General features: G+C 42.4%; 1 protein-coding gene across 8 annotated transcripts in view; it reads right to left on the bottom strand.

The window, feature by feature from the left end:
* Positions 1-11,940: 11,940 nt before the first annotated feature.
* LOC140196176 (muscleblind-like protein 1) overlaps positions 11,941-15,957 on the bottom strand; it is a 322,691-nt gene continuing 318,674 nt past the window's right edge. For all 8 annotated transcript variants that reach the window (XM_072254943.1, XM_072254940.1, XM_072254936.1 and 5 more), the window contains one exon: positions 11,941-15,807. The gene's annotated coding sequence lies outside the window, so the exon portion shown is untranslated. The remainder of the gene's footprint in view (positions 15,808-15,957) is intronic.

The raw sequence follows: 15,957 nt of genomic DNA on the forward strand, positions 1-15,957 counted from the left end.
ACCAGAACAGCTCTACAAGAAATTTTCCATACCAAGCAGCCAACATGCTTTTCGCATAGTCCCATATTGATAGTCAACGTCTATACCAGCAAAGACCCACAACACCACATCTGCAGTTTTGTTATGGCAAAGACTTGAGGTAAGAATTGTGACAGATGCCAACCCTACTTTCACAGACACAGACAGACTGAACTTCCCTCCATCTCAGGACACACGCACATTTGGCAAACCCAGTTCAAGTTCAAGTTCAAGTTTATTGACATCTGACTACATATACTGTATGTGTGTGTGGATATATATATGTGTGTGTATGTATATATATAGGTAAAGAGTAAACATTAAACAGTTCACTGTCCTAGAATAAGACCTCAGTGGTGGCAGCTTATTCATGACTCTCACAGCCTGAGGAAAGAAGCCGTTGCTCAGTCTGGCAGGTTCTAGTCCTGATGCTTCTGCACCTCCTTCCTGATGGTAGTGGGTCAAGGAGATTGTGAGATGGGTGGTAGGGATCCTCAACAATGCTTTGGGCCCTTCCTCTGCAACGCTCCCGGTAAATGCCACAAATGGGGTGGGGGGAGACCCCAGTGACCCTCTTGGCAGTTTTTACTACCCCCAGTAGGATCTTGTGATCTGATGCCTTGCAGCTTCCATACCACTCAATAATGCAATCTGACAGGACAATCTCGATGGTTCTCCTGTAGAAAGTTGTTAGAATGGGGGCAGAGAGCCTTGCATGCTACAGTCTCCTTAGAAAGTGTAGATGCTGGTGTGCTTTCCTGAGAGAGAGGAGGTGTTGTAGGTCCAGGTTAATTCATCCATTATGTGCTCACCAAGAAACATTATGCTTTTCACTCTCCATGGAAGAACCATTGATGTGGTTGACCTGTGCCTTCCTGAAGTCTGCAATCACCTCTTTAGTTTCATCTTCGTTGAGACTGAGGTTGTTATTCTCACACCATTTGACAAGCCTCTCTGCCTCCTCTCTGTTTGCAGTTCACCGCTATTGCTAATGAGGCCAACCAATGTAGTATTGTAGGTTTTCACAAATAAAATGGTGTGAGGCATTTTTATGTTTAAGAAAAACTGTAACAACTCATTTAATGTTCTCCAAATACCGAACACAAAGGGTGGTCAAAGTACTTCATGTCTTTACGTCATCACGTCAGACCAGCCTCTTAATAGGAAACCCCAACTCAATGTTGGTGGCTGTGCATTCTGTATGTTTCCACCAATTACATTACCCTACACAGGCCCTCCCTGAATTCACTAAAACCGGCATTGTGAGCCTGTCAGGAGCTTGGATGAGCTGCCCAGTGTGGGTCCTAAGTTCCAAGGGTGGAGGAACAGCAGGTGCCTCTGGCTTGTCCAAAGGTGTGTTGACACACTCATGGTCATGTCGTGACAGCAGGGGCATGGTAGCAGACTCCTCCAAATCTTGGTGGGTCCGTTTAATGCGATCTACTAAAATACATTCAGGTTTGCCCCTCTTATCTATGATAAAAGTCTTTTCTTCCCGTTCCAAAATGCAGAATCGGTCATCGTAAGGGGGCCTAACGAGATGTTGGTGTGCGTCATGAAAGTAGGCAGAATGTAGGTCAACAGAGCACTGTACACCATGATGGGAGATAGAAATAGGAGAAAAGGAATTGAATTTACTGAAGAGGGTGGAACACTGTTGAGAGGCTGACCAAGTGGTCTGATCAGGAATAAGATCACCTGGCACTTGTAATGGCTGTCCATATTCAAACCCAGCCACGGTTTGGAGCTCCAGCAAGACCCATGAGAGATGATTATGCCAGCACTCATCCATCAGGGAAGCCCTCAGAGCAGCCTTTAAGGAACGGTGAAACCACTTTCATAGGCCATTGGACTCCGGGTGTTATGCCATGGTGTGATGTAGCCTGACGATAAAGTTCTGGGCTATCTCAGCCCAGAGATTTGATATGAACTGGGGACTGCGGTCAGAGGAAGTATCAGATGGGGTGCCAAACCGAGCAACCTGAGTGCTGGTGAATACCTGAGCCACGTCTATGGCCGATGTTGATGGTCGAGGGACGACCTCTGACCACCCGGTGGTAGAGTCCACCGTCGTAAGGAGATGCGTGAAAGCGTGGGAGGGGGGGAAAGAGAAAAAATAAGGTCCATAAGACCCTAAGACATAGGAGCAGAATTAGGCCATTCAGCCCATCATGTCTGCTCCACCATTCCATCATGGCTAATCCTGGATCCCACTCAACCCCATACATCTGTCTTCTTGCCATATCCTTTGATGCCCTGACCGATTAGGAAACGATCAACTTCTGCCTTAAATATACCTACGGACTTGGACTCCACCACAGTCTGTGTCACAGCATTCTACAGATTCACTACTCTCTGACTAAATAAAAAATTCTTCTTACCTCTGTTCTAAAAGGTCGCCTCTCTAGTTCTGGATACCTCCAGCACAGGAAACATCCTCTCCACATCCACCCTATCTAGTCCTTTCAATATTCGATACGCTTCAATAAAACCCCCGTGCATTCTTCGAAATTCCAGTGAGCACAGACCCAAAGCTGCCAAACGCTCTTCATGTTTTCATTCCCGGAATCATCCTTGTGAACCTTCACATTGACATGGTCAACCCATCGCACAGGGACTTCAAAAGGTGTCAATGACACCAGAATATGATGGTTAATTTTTGCCTGTTGGCTCTCCACACAGGCTGCAGTCCAATCATGCACATTCTTTCTAAGGCCATGCCACACAAACCTTAGTGCAACCAGTTTCTAAGAAACCTTTCAGCCCAGATGCCAGACGCCATGTATGGAGTTTAAAACAGTCTGCTTGCACTATGGGGGTGATGTCGACCAGTAGAGACATCGCACAGGAGAGAAACCCCAGCTTCCCCAAACTTAGTGTCAGCCAACCGCAGGCCCGTGACTGTGTTCGATAAGCCTGGACCTCTGGGTCAGTATTTGGTCACCCCCTATGTGAATGGCATTATTTTCCCCAGATACGTTGTATATCAGTTATAAACTCTGATATGCAGGTCAGTTGGCGTTGCTGCCGTGCAGACCAAGTGTCTGATATATTGGCCATAGTGTACACGAGGGGATTGTGGCCAATGAACACTGTGAAATGGCGACCCTCTAGAAGAAAATGAAAATGGCGGATAGAAACTGAGCAGCTTATCGTCAAATGTGCTGTACTTCCTTTTGGGGGAACAGAGCTGCCAGCTGAAGAAGGTGAATGACTGCCTCATGTCTCTGACCGACTATTCATGCACAGCACCCACAGCATAGTCAGAGCATCAGTAGTAATGGCTATGGGTGTGTTGGGGGGTGGGTGCACCAGATGGGTCGCGTTGGAAAGAGCTTGTTTGGTATCATCAAATGCCTTGGTCTTGTCCTTTGACCAGTCAAGCACGTGATTAGGGGTATTGCCTTTAAGGGTACTCTACAGGGGAGCATCAGTTCAGTAGCTTGCGGAATGAAGGAGTGATAGAAATTCACCATTGCTAAAAACTCTTGTTGTGTGGAGCAGTGGAAAATGTATAATAGTGGCTGTTTTGATGGGAGGGATTTTGCACCTTTGGTGGAGATATAATAGCCAAGAAAGTCAATGGTTGACAACCCAACCTGGCACTTAGCAGGGTTAATAATCAACCTGTGTTGGCTTAAGCACTGGAGAAGTATGTGGAGATGAGATACGTGTTCAAATTTAGAAACACTGGCAACAGTATGTCATTCAGGTAAACAAAAAGAAAATTTAAGTCTCTTAATACAGATTCCACCAGCCATTGGAAGGTCTGCGCTGTAGAAACTCAAAGAGGCCAAACAGAGTTATCATAACTGTTTTGGAATGGTAGCCCCTAACTAAGTTGGCTTTGGAAAGGATTAACTTTCCAGTTGAACGTGACAAAAAGTTTTGGATGTATGGGACTGGGTAATGATCGGGGCTGGCGACCCATTCATGGTGTCGGTACTTGCCACATGGGCAGTAACCACCATCACACTTGGGGACCATAAGAAGGGGCAAAGCCCAGGGGCTATTCAACTGGCATACAATGCCAAGTCTTTCCATACTGGCAAACTCACCTTCGCAGCTGCCAGATTTTCTGTGTCCAGTCTACACGCACGGGCATTGACTGGCAGGCCAGTTGTGGAAACGTGGTGCTGGACCCCATGTTTTGTGACTGTAGTGGAGAATGTGGGCTTGGTGAGGTTTGGGAATTCACCCAGCAGTCTAGTAAACTTGTATGAGATGGTGCATGCGCTTGACAGAGTTGTTGCGGGGAAATTACTGGGGAAGCAGGGTAACGACCCGGAGTCCATGACATCTACAAGCTGGCAATTCATAAGATTGACTAACAGTCCTTGGGCTCTCAGGAAATCTGCACTGAGCGGAGTTTAGTGTCTTTACCCTGAACAAAGTTCCATGTCTAATGTAAACAGAGCATCACTATTGTGTCCCATAAGTCTGGATCTTGCTGCTGTTGGCGGCGTCCAGCAGAAGTTTGTTACTCTTTGCCTTCTCGTCAATAGGCGATGATGGCAGCACACTCACTTGAACACCTGTGTCACACAGGAATCGTCGCCATGAAAGGGTGCTGGTTATGAAGAGTAGATGACCCTGGCAGCTGGAACCCACAATGTTCACAGACCTTTGCTGTCCCAATGTGCTGGCGCTATCGAAGTGTTCGTACCAAAGCGAGCATGGTATAACACAGGCCTGGCGTTGTCTGTTTCGCAGCCGTAGGTGTGCTTATGTTGGCGGCCTGGCTGACCAGCTTCTTGAGGCAGGGAAAGGAGGAATGATGCACCACTGCCTGGCTGTGTAGACTATCAGCCATTTTAGTAAGCCGCCTGTAGTCCTTCATAGGTGACTTAGCAAGGGCTATACTAATTTGATCAGGCATTTGCTGCATGTAAAGGTCTTTAAAAATAAAACAAGGGATGGTGATTTCCCAGGAGAAACAGCATGTGGTCCATTAGCTCTTATGATTTAGCATCCCCAAGGCCAGGCAAGGAGAGCGACTGCTTGGCATGCTCAGCGATGGCCTAAAAGTCTGTAAAAGGTGAGTTTTCCCGGATCAGGGCCATAACCTCCAAATATCCGGACCTACCTCTCGGTTTTTTTTCACTACCTTACTTTCCCTTTTCTATTTTCTATTTATGATTTATAATTTAAATTTTTAATATTTACTATCGATTTGTACTCCAGGGAGCACGAAGAGCAGAATCAATATCGTTGTGATGAGTGTATGCTCTAGTATCAATTGTTTGGCGACAATAAAGTATAAAGTATAAAGTATAGGAGGTCATCCCTGCCTGTGGTCATCAAACTTTACAACTCCTCCCTTGGAGGGTCAGACACCCTGAGCCAATAGGCTGGTCCTGGACTTATTTCATAAATTACTGGCATAACTTACATATTACTATTTAACTATTTATGGTTCTATTACTATTTATTATTTATGGTGCAACTGTAACGAAAACCAATTTCGCCCGGGATCAATAAAGTATGACAATGACTATGACTATGTATAAAGTTTTCAGTGATCGGTATTTATCGTGTTCAGGCAAGTGTTCTCGTGGAGTCACCACTCTCGCAGCCGTAGAGTTGCTGAGCAACGCTACCACATAGTAAAATTTGGAGTCATCGGCGGAGATTTCTCACAGCGTGAATTGGGCCTCGGCTTGTAATTATATCATCACGTTAGACTCACCTCTTAAAGTGAACCCCAACTCCACCAGTTCCATTACCTTACAGTATCATCAGTGAACGTGATGATGAGATTTGAGTTTCAGGAGGTGCAGGTGCATTTGATTTGGCTTGGTATTTCGCTCGTCGAGACCTAGCCACAGCAGGACTAAAAGTGTTTGACGGTCAACCTGCCAGTTATCTATCCAACACAATGCTGTGGAAGGACTAAGTCTCAAACCTAGCGAACAGCGAGAGCTTCTGTGCAAGTGGCTTGGTGGGGAGTCACTGCAACTGCAAAAAGGTTTAGGGCAGTACACATTAATAATCCAGCTATGGGTTTGCAGATGCTGTGGCAGAGGCTGGACAAATGCTATGACTCTCCAGAGGCAATTGAAGAATCTCTCCTCAGCAGACGTGATGATTTTCTAAAACTCTCACACAACGAACCACAGAAACTACAGGAGCTTGCAGATCTGTTGTTGGAACTACAAGCTGCAAAAATCAACAGTTAACCTATTAGGACTGAGTTCCTTAGATATTGCAGGATGGATAAAGCTTATAGTGGAGAAACTACTGAACTAAAGGCAAGAAGAGCGGATAACTGAAGAGTTCAAGTATAAAATGAAACATTATGTTTCCTATCTACCATTTTTATTCTTCATGGAATTTGCCTGCCAGCACACAGAAATTTGAAACGACCCTAGTTTCATGCTCTCAACTTCCGGTATCACATCATTCAAAGCAAGATCTCCAGCAAAACCATGGAAAACCAGTATTCCTATCACAGTCAATAAAACTGAAGTAGAAAACTCTACATCATGAACGCCACTAGACAACGCCCTGTCCACAAGAAACCTCACCGCTTAAGGAAAGGCAGAGCATTCGGAGAAACACCACTTGCAGACCGAAGATATTTTCTAAAGGAACACTCAATATGCTTCAACAAGACACCTAGTAAATGATTGTAAAGCTGTCACACACTGCACTGAGTGCAACAGTGACCAGCACATATCGACACTTCATACAGGGCCAGCACCTTGGGCTGCCACTGGTTCCAGCACACCTGCTGCAGAGCAGAGCGGAGAGCCAGCTGAGCACCCGCCAGATGCAGCAATTTCCTCACGCACAGAGGTGTGCAGGGAAGGTATCCAAGGCAATCCTACTCTAAAATATGTCTAGTCAACATCTACCCAAAAGGACATCCTGAGCAAAAAATAAAGACACCTCTGATATTGGATCAACACACATCAAAGTTGCTGGTGAACGCAGCAGGCCAGGCAGCATCTCTAGGAAGAGGTACAGTCGACGTTTCAGGCCGAGACCCTTTGTCAGGACTAACCGAAGGAAGAGTTAGTAAGAGATTTGAAAGTGGGAGGGGGAGGGGGAGATCCAAAATGATAGGAGAAGACAGGAGGGGGAGGGATGGAGCCAAGAGCTGGACAGGTGATTGGCAAAAGGGATATGAGAGGATCATGGGACCTCCTGTCAATGTCAATGTCAATGCCATCAGGTTGGAGGCTACCTGGACGGAATATAAGGTGTTGTTCCTCCAACCTGAGTGTGGCTTCATCTTTACAGTAGAGGAGGCCGTGGATAGACATATCAGAATGGGAATGGGATGGGGACTCAGGTTGGAGGAACAACACCTTATATTCCGTCCGGGTAGCCTCCAACTTGATGGCATGAACATTGACTTCTCTAACTTCTGCTAATGCCCCACCTCCCCCTCGTACCCCATCCGTTATTTATTTATATACACACATTCTTTCTCTCTCCTTTTTCTCCCTCTGTCCCTCTGACTATACCCCTTGCCCATCCTCTGGGGTTTTTCCCCCCCCTCCCCCTTTTCCTTCTCCCTGGGCCTCCTGTCCCATGATCCTCTCATATCCCTTTTGCCAATCACCTGTCCAGCTCTTGGCTCCATCCCTCCCCCTCCTGTCTTCTCCTATCATTTCGGATCTCCCACTCCCCCTCCCACTTTCAAATCTCTTACTAGCTCTTCCTTCAGTTAGTCCTGACGAAGGGTTTCGGCCCGAAACATCGACTGTGCCTCTTCCTAGAGATGCTGCCTGGCCTGCTGCGTTCACCAGCAACTTTGATGTGTGTTGCTTGAATTTCCAGCATCTGCACAATTCCTCGTGTTTACGTTCTGATATTGGATGATCAGAGCTAGATCAACATTTTTGACATATTCTGTATTCAAAGTTCTGTTTCCCCATACACTCTAAAGACATGTTCTGGAACATCAGAAGTTGCTGGAAGTTTGTGTGGAGTCAATAGGAGGCTTACCCTTGCCAATCCTCATTGACTGTGATCATATTCCCAACTACAGGGTAAGTATGAAGTCACGTGGTGCCATTCACATCTTAAAGCCATTACTGACAAGGTTCCCCCACTTGACTTTTCTGCGGAGATTCTTCTTTTGCTTGGCAGCAACACTATCTGTGCACGTAAGGTACGTGAATGTTGCAATAGTTGACACAACGTGCTTTATGCCCAGCAACTGGGCCTGGGTTGCATCGTAAGTGGGTGAAGTCTGCCTCAATCATGCTCATCAGCCCTCTATCAGCACATCTAGAGAATGGGCATCCAAGTCATTGCAGACCCTGTAAGAATAGAATCTGCGTGAAAGACAAGACTGTTGGTGAACAACCTTGGAAGATGGTTATAAGCTGGCACCTTCCATCGGAGATGAGGTCTTCCTTCAAATCATGAACAAAGAGTTTAGCAGAAAATGAGTCAAACTGTTGGGTAGCTCCATTTCCTTTCCACTCTCCATGACCACTCCTACCAAAAACAGAGGACAGGCTCTTAGTTGACTCATGTTCCTCAGTCACACATTGAGAAGGAAACCAGAAGTGAAAGATTACGTGCAGTTCATGGAGATACTCTTCAGAAACAATTGTGCTGAGTTAGTGCCTCCACCAGATCTCGGCAAAGAAAACTGGTACTTGCCCAACTTCAGTGTTTATCACCCCCAGAAACTTCCACAAATATGAATTGCCTTTGATTCAAGGGCATATCACTGAACATTATGCTCTTGCAGGATACAGACCTCAATAACAGTCCACTTGGTGTCCTCATGTGCTTTTGAACTGAGTCTGTCGCAATGATGACAGATGTTGAACAAATGTTCCTCAGCTTCCTAGTGAGAGAGGATCATCAAGACTACCTCAGATTCTTGTGGTTTCATGATCACCAACTGGACAACAATATTCTAGAGTACCACATGAGATCTCCACATGAGACCAATCAATGGCCTTAAGAGGACAGCTATCAAGAAAGAGAAGGAACTTGGGACTGAAGCACAAAGGTGCCTGAAGGCAATAGTCACTGCTGGAGAAAGTGAATTGGATCCATCCTAGGCAAGGCAAAACTCACTTCAGAGGACACTCATCCGATTGTCTTTCGGCTAAGCACCATGTCACCTCTCTGCTCATTGGACATTACCATGACCAAGTATGTCATCAAGGCCAACGTTTTCAAAATGACAATGGTCTAAGACTGTGCAGTAAGACTGCTTTCAAGAACAGATTCTGAGATTGTCCTTCTACTGCCAAAGACTTAATGAAACAATCATTTGACTTTTATTTTCTGTAGTTAAGTTTGACATCCTATGGATGCCAGTCGGGGAGTGTTCTGGCCTCTAGAGACACAGTACATTTTCTCTACAGTTTGTTTTGCATGAACATCCTGCATATAAACTGTTCGTTATATTCTTTCCTGTGCTGGTTAATTTGGATTTCAGTTTGAAGCACACAGTGGAAAGAATCCGTCTCCATCCCCCTTTATTTGCCCTTGAAACACTACTATCTTTTCACAAGTAAGGTCTCATTAAAAACTCTGAAGGAAGCTTTCGACTGGGGTGATCTTTGAGGTGTTTAACTCACTTCATAGCTCTGTATGTCCACACTGTGAGGGCAGTTGAATAAGGTAAAGCAGTAACAATGCAGACTAAAGTGTAAAAGCTATTGAAAAAGAGCACTGCAGTGAACTGAAAAAAAAAGGCAATGCAGTTAGCCAGCAAAATGCAAGATCATAACAAAGTGTAATTCAATGGAACCACTTGATGGGCTCAAAATATTGCAGTAAACAATGTTGTTGCAGTTATTGAGAATGTATTGAATTACCTGCTGCTATCATTGTCTTAAGAGTATAGAACATTTGATGTACTTTGAGTTTGGAGGGATCTGCGAGCAAGATGTCTGTAAGGGAATGCTGCCAACTGACACAGTCCAGACTGCGGGAGAACATGCTGAAGGTTTCACTGGAGCTCAGTGGGGAAGGTACATAGTCTAGGCTCCTTCTGCTACTGTAGATGGGCTGAGATCGGAAGGGGAAGCCACTCGGACAATGAAACAGTGAAAGGCTCTATCATCCCAGGAAGCGACGGCATAGCAATGGTGCCATGTTTGTTAATATCCTATTTCTCTATAAAGTTTACACTAATCATAGGGTCGCAGAGTAATGTACCCATCCAAACTTCTCTTAAACATTGTATGCGCCACTTGTGCTGGCAGCTCATTCCACACTCTCACCAGCCCTAGAGTGAAAGAGTTTCTCCTCATGTTCCCCTTAAACTTTTCACCTTTCACTTTGTACCGTATCTGTACATAAGCTGACTCTGATAGGAAATGATAAAGTCGTGGAGGTTGGGATGTGGAGGGGTGGGTTAGTGGCTGGAGGTGTTGATCAGCCTTACTGCTGAGAGGAAGTAACTGTTTTTGAGTCTGGTGGTCCTGGATTCTACGTCGTCGCCAGAATGTGTGGTGAGGCTTGTGGGCTGCTCTCACTCAGCACATCCTTAAGTGTTGGTTGTTAATGCAAATGAGGCATTTCACTGACTGCTTCGATGTACATGTGATAAATCAGTAAATCTGAATCTGAAACTGAGTAATGACAGTACAAGTTATAATAAGGAATACAAAAATAAGCAAGTGGTGCAAAAAGCGATCAAAATAGTGACTGAGGGACAAATGCAAATAATTCTTCTTCCTTTTTTGTTGGTAATTTTATCTTTATTTTTTTTTAATTCCATACAGCAAGAATCAAAGATATAGCAGTAATAATAATAAAACAATTGCAGCCAAGGACAGAATATACTATATCAGCAACTACGAGCGGGAAAACATCAAAATAAAAAGAGAGCCTGTGTTTATACAATCATAAAACCAAGCTCCTGTCCTTTTGGCAGCTGTAGCTATGACCTCACAATTTGGACACACTTTTCCCAAATTTGAATGGTCATTTCACCCAAACTAAAAAAAAAATTACAACCATTGAGTAGGTTTTTTTTAAAGCATGTACATTCATGGGATTTGAATCTTGTTTGCCGTACCAGCGTTTATTGTTTAGCCCTCAACGTCTCTGAATTGTGGAGGCCATTTAAGAGCCTTTCATATTGGTTGGTCTGGAATTATATATATACTTGACAAGGTAAGGTGCCTCTCTGAAGAGCATTTATATATCAGATGGGTTTTAGAACAACCCAGTAGCTTTATGTCTCCAGTGATTAAGACTGGCATTTGTTTAAAGATCCAGATTGAGTTAATTCTTTGAATTTTGCATTCTTCATTTGCCAAGGTGGGTTTGAAACTCACTGGGTTGATGTTCCAATATTCTGCCTGGTGGTCCAGTAACAAGCACTGCACCATGAAACCCAGGGAGGAGAGAAGGGTTCCCAATTTGCATTTTGCTGATCTACTCTCTCAGGTTGTATACTGTATACATTCTCTGATACTAAATGGAACTACTGAACTTTCTTTCCCTTCTCTCCACTCCTCCTCCATGAGTTTCCATTTCCTCTCTTCCAGGGATGAGTCTTGCCCTCGGTTCTGTGCTCTGCACATACACATACACACACACACTGTATATATGCACGATGAACTACAGTTACATTGACTCAGTGGAACTGAATTCTGCAAAAGACGTGCGCACGCTACTAAATTGAATGTACAACAGAGGACAAAATTCGACCTTGGAACCTTGGCACTGTCTTCCTTTTATTCCAAAAATAAGGGAAGCAGGGGAATTTAGAAAGAAGAGAATTTCTGTTTCTCCAATTCATAGTGGTTTTTTTTAAAGAAAAATAACTTGAATTATTCAAAAAACAAAGGCATAGACTCAACTGCAAAAAGGATCAGGAATAACAAGAGCAAAATAGTCATGTGGGCATTTACTGTTTCGGTGTTCTCTCCATGACTAATCTGACATTGTTGACATATAGTCATTTACTGAACGTGTGGAGTCAGTTTGATATATATATTCATCGATGCAATTTTTACTTCCTGTTAGAAGTACCATCAAAATCCATAGACAGAACCTGTTTTTGATAAGACTAAAATACATACTTTTAAACTGTAGTTTCTCTTTGTGTGATTTATAAAAAAAGAACTTTTAAAACATGCAGTTGATTTTTTTTTGTAAGGAGTTTGATATTTTCTGTTGTTGAGTGGAGTGAAAAATCTTCTGTTGTGATGTTGATAATCAAAGTGTTTGACCTGGTTAGTAATGATCTGCACCAGGAGATTTTAACCTGTGCAACATTGTCAGTCATGGGTGAGTGTTGTGGTGTGGTGGGTTGCTGGTGGATTGTAGGGGATACGGGAAGTGGGGGTTGGGTGAGAGAGGGGAGTGACTGGGGCCAGCGTGTGGTGATGGGAGGAGATGCAACGCTGAACTCAAGGAGGCCATCCAAGAGTGCTGTGGGATCAGGAAGGAATTCACATTCCCACCAAATCAGGCAGGAATTCATCATTCCTATCAGATTAGGTTGGGAATTCCTGTTCCAATGGGATCAGGCAGGAATCCTTGTTCTGTATCTATCCTCGTGCTGGACATCTCCTCTGGCCTAACTTTGCTTCCATTGACATTACCTGGAGCAAGACTGGGCTGGTGGGAGTGGGAGACTGGGGGCAGGCTGGTCACGGGCATATGAGAATAAACACATGCCCTCCCAGTCCTACCTGTTTTGTGACGGGGGTGGTGTCTGGTTAAAATTGGGCTCCCCATTGTCCTCTCCCCAATGATCTCAGGAGTATGTTTGTCTTTCTAGCTGAAAAAAATCCTGGCAAACTACAAGCTGTTCACATTGAAGCAAAGCAATATTTTGCCTTTGTTTCCTTGAAGGGGCGGGCATTGGGATAAGGTTACGAGGTGCTTAAATCTATGCCCATTAACAATTTTTTTTTTTAATTTTTGCAAGCATTTTTTAAATATTTTTTATTTTTGTTCAGCCTGTCGTTTTAATGACCTTAACAAAATTCCTTGTTATTATAGACATTTTTTTTATTCAAAATAAGATCTTACTATTTTACAGGTTTCCTTCTCCTTGACTATATACAGAAGTGCAAAAAGTTAACTTTCCCCGTAGGACCGATCAACTTTTTTTATCTCCAAAACTGCAGCATTATCAACCCTCAAGTGTCTGCACACATAATTCAGATTAATCCTCTTTTCTTATAAGTAAGCTTTGATTAATATTTGAATTCATGACATAAAAAATCTATTGATTATGCATCTCCTATTTAATGAAGGTCTGATATTTAGATGAGGGAGATTAAAATATACCCAACAAACAATATCTTATTATTCTCAAATGGTTACAGTAGAAAATAATTTTCAGTTTTAATAATCTAGGAACTAGAGATTTTCATAATGACTATAATTACAAACAAAGTAAATCTTCTAAACATTATGCAATTGTCTGCCAGTATTGTTGCTATAGCAACAACTTAACTTCATACTTCACAATGAAATGATCACTGTAAGATATCCATATAAAAGGTTTTTGTTCTCTGAATGATGGAAGTAGCAATGACAGATGCTCATAATTCATAAATCAGTAAACTATAATCCATTCTTTATGCTGTTATACTACGCTGAAGAATTAAATGATATTACACAAGGTTGAAAAGGGGAGGAGAGGCAAAAAAAAAACATCACTTTGTCAAAAAAAAACTTTCTGGAAATCTTTTATCCATGACTTCCAATAAATGAAATAAAAGACAATCTATCAACTAAAATATGAAAATAATATCAGACTTTTAAACATTAAAAAATTAAAACAGTTCTAATATTATATGTAAGAGACTACAAACTTAAAAGAATTGAAATAAGCAAAATTCTAGTATGTAAGTACTAGAGCAAGAAGTGAAGTCTATGTGCTCCTTAATAGGTCTGAAGTTACATTTAAAATGGGTTTCAACCCGTAATATATAATCTAAGGCTTTAATAGATGTACAGTACAATCAATAAAATAATGCAACAACCCCTTTTTTAAAACTACCAAGTACACCTTTCAAATTCTATCTTCAAAAAATAAAACTTTGCAGTGAGCTCAGAATTACGGATAGTTCATGAAATGAACTACCACCTCTTCCATTCCAACAAGGATACTTCAAGTAACCGGCCCCACTACAACATCTGATCCATTTTTTTTTTGCTGAACAGACCTCTACTTAAACCTCTTTCGCAAACTTCTGAAAAAAAAAGATTCCTATCAGGAAAACAAAATAATAATAGGAATTCCTTTGGATGGATGAACCCATTAAAAAATACACAACTAATACTTTTTTTTTTGTTTTTTTTTTTGAAGGCTTTCTAAGGCTAAATGCAATTACTTTGAAAAAAAGTCACATATAAAATTCACCCGGATACATATCCCACCCTGGTACTACTTTTAACAAACATTTATATTTTGGTTTATCATGCATTTTATGACAGTGCTTCGTTCGACCTTAAGGTAATCTAGTTTAGAGTCACTTTCCATAATGTTTTCTATGTAACGTATGTGACTGCGAACACATTCAGCACGAAACAGGATTTTTTTTTTCATCTCCATATAGAGATAGTTTTATAGTCTTATTTGACTTCTGGCATTATACTGGGGCAAAAGAATTTGGGGCAAATTAAAACTGCCACCTGACCAAGTCTCTGACGCATGGCACCTTGATTGGCAATTAATGGCTAGCAAACTCTTTTCACTTTGGAGTTGACTCGTTATGGCATCGAAAAGTGACAATACTGATAATTAACATTGGTCATGACTTGTGTCTTTTTCCTTATATTTTTCATGATTAATATCGCTGGTGGATATTAATAATGTGCATAAGTGGTCTACAATGATTGTTTTTATCTAAAACAATAAAAGGAAATTACACTTTTATTCGCTGTGCGTTATGCTATTCACTCTGGAGTGGAGATGCAATTTCTGAGAGGGTACGGGATGTAAAATAGCATAACTCACTTTGAATCAAGCTTGAAATACATTGAAATAGATAAATGTTTTACACTGCATGAATAATACTTTAGGGTTAGACGTATAGCCTTGAGTGGCACTTAATATGTACCTCCAACATATTTACGACACAGTATTTAAAGCTACAATGTGCTTTAAAGAAAGAACAGACTTGGTTTGCATTTATATTTTGCCCAACACATTCATCTGTCCATTGCCTCTTTATATCTTTCTTACAATCCATTAGAATATAACCATAACACAGATCACTGTACATGCACAATTGATTTTTAGTGAAAATGGGAAAATAGTATTTCTTTTAAATACAAGGTGCACTATTTTGATTTTTCTCTCTATTTTTTTTCCACTTTTGTAAACTTGTAGGAAAACCATTTAAATCTAACACCAAAATGATCTGTATGGTTTGCAGGCGTACCAGTATATACTGTATACTAAAGTGTACATCAGTGTTTATCTTTCCACTGGGGGGTCGGGGGGGGGGAGTGTTGAGGGGAGGGCGTAAGCCGAGAGGGAAGGAGAGGCAAGGGGTGTGAATGGAATGGGCATCATTTATGCTTTGTCTTCCGAGCCGAGTACTGAGGAAAGGCCAGTGATGTTATATGCTGAACAATAGGTAAAGCTCCCTTAGCATTATTCTCCTTAGAGAGAGCAGGCTATCCCAGCCTCAGTGTGCAGCATTCTTCTTCCGAGTCATGTTCAGGATGACCATACTTCCATTTTGTGAGAATGCCAGAAGTGGAAAGGATTGTGGCTGAGGGAGGGAGGGTTATGGTAGGTTGCTGATTAGGTGGTGGTATATACAGAACAGGCTGTTGACCTTTGCTGTGTAATGGCTTCCCTGCACACTGTCTCTTCACACTGATCTGCAGAGAGAGAAAAAAAAAGAAAAGAAAGCAACACTTTACTTTCAATCAGGTTGTTTTATTTTTGCCAAAACCTGCTGAGCAAAGCGAGGCAACACAGTATAACTGGAGCTGAGATAAAGAGACGTAATCCTCGGTGTCAGTTAACCA

This window comes from Mobula birostris, chromosome 4 (assembly GCF_030028105.1).
Source record: "Mobula birostris isolate sMobBir1 chromosome 4, sMobBir1.hap1, whole genome shotgun sequence".
In the NCBI taxonomy this organism is placed as follows: domain Eukaryota; kingdom Metazoa; phylum Chordata; class Chondrichthyes; order Myliobatiformes; family Myliobatidae; genus Mobula; species Mobula birostris.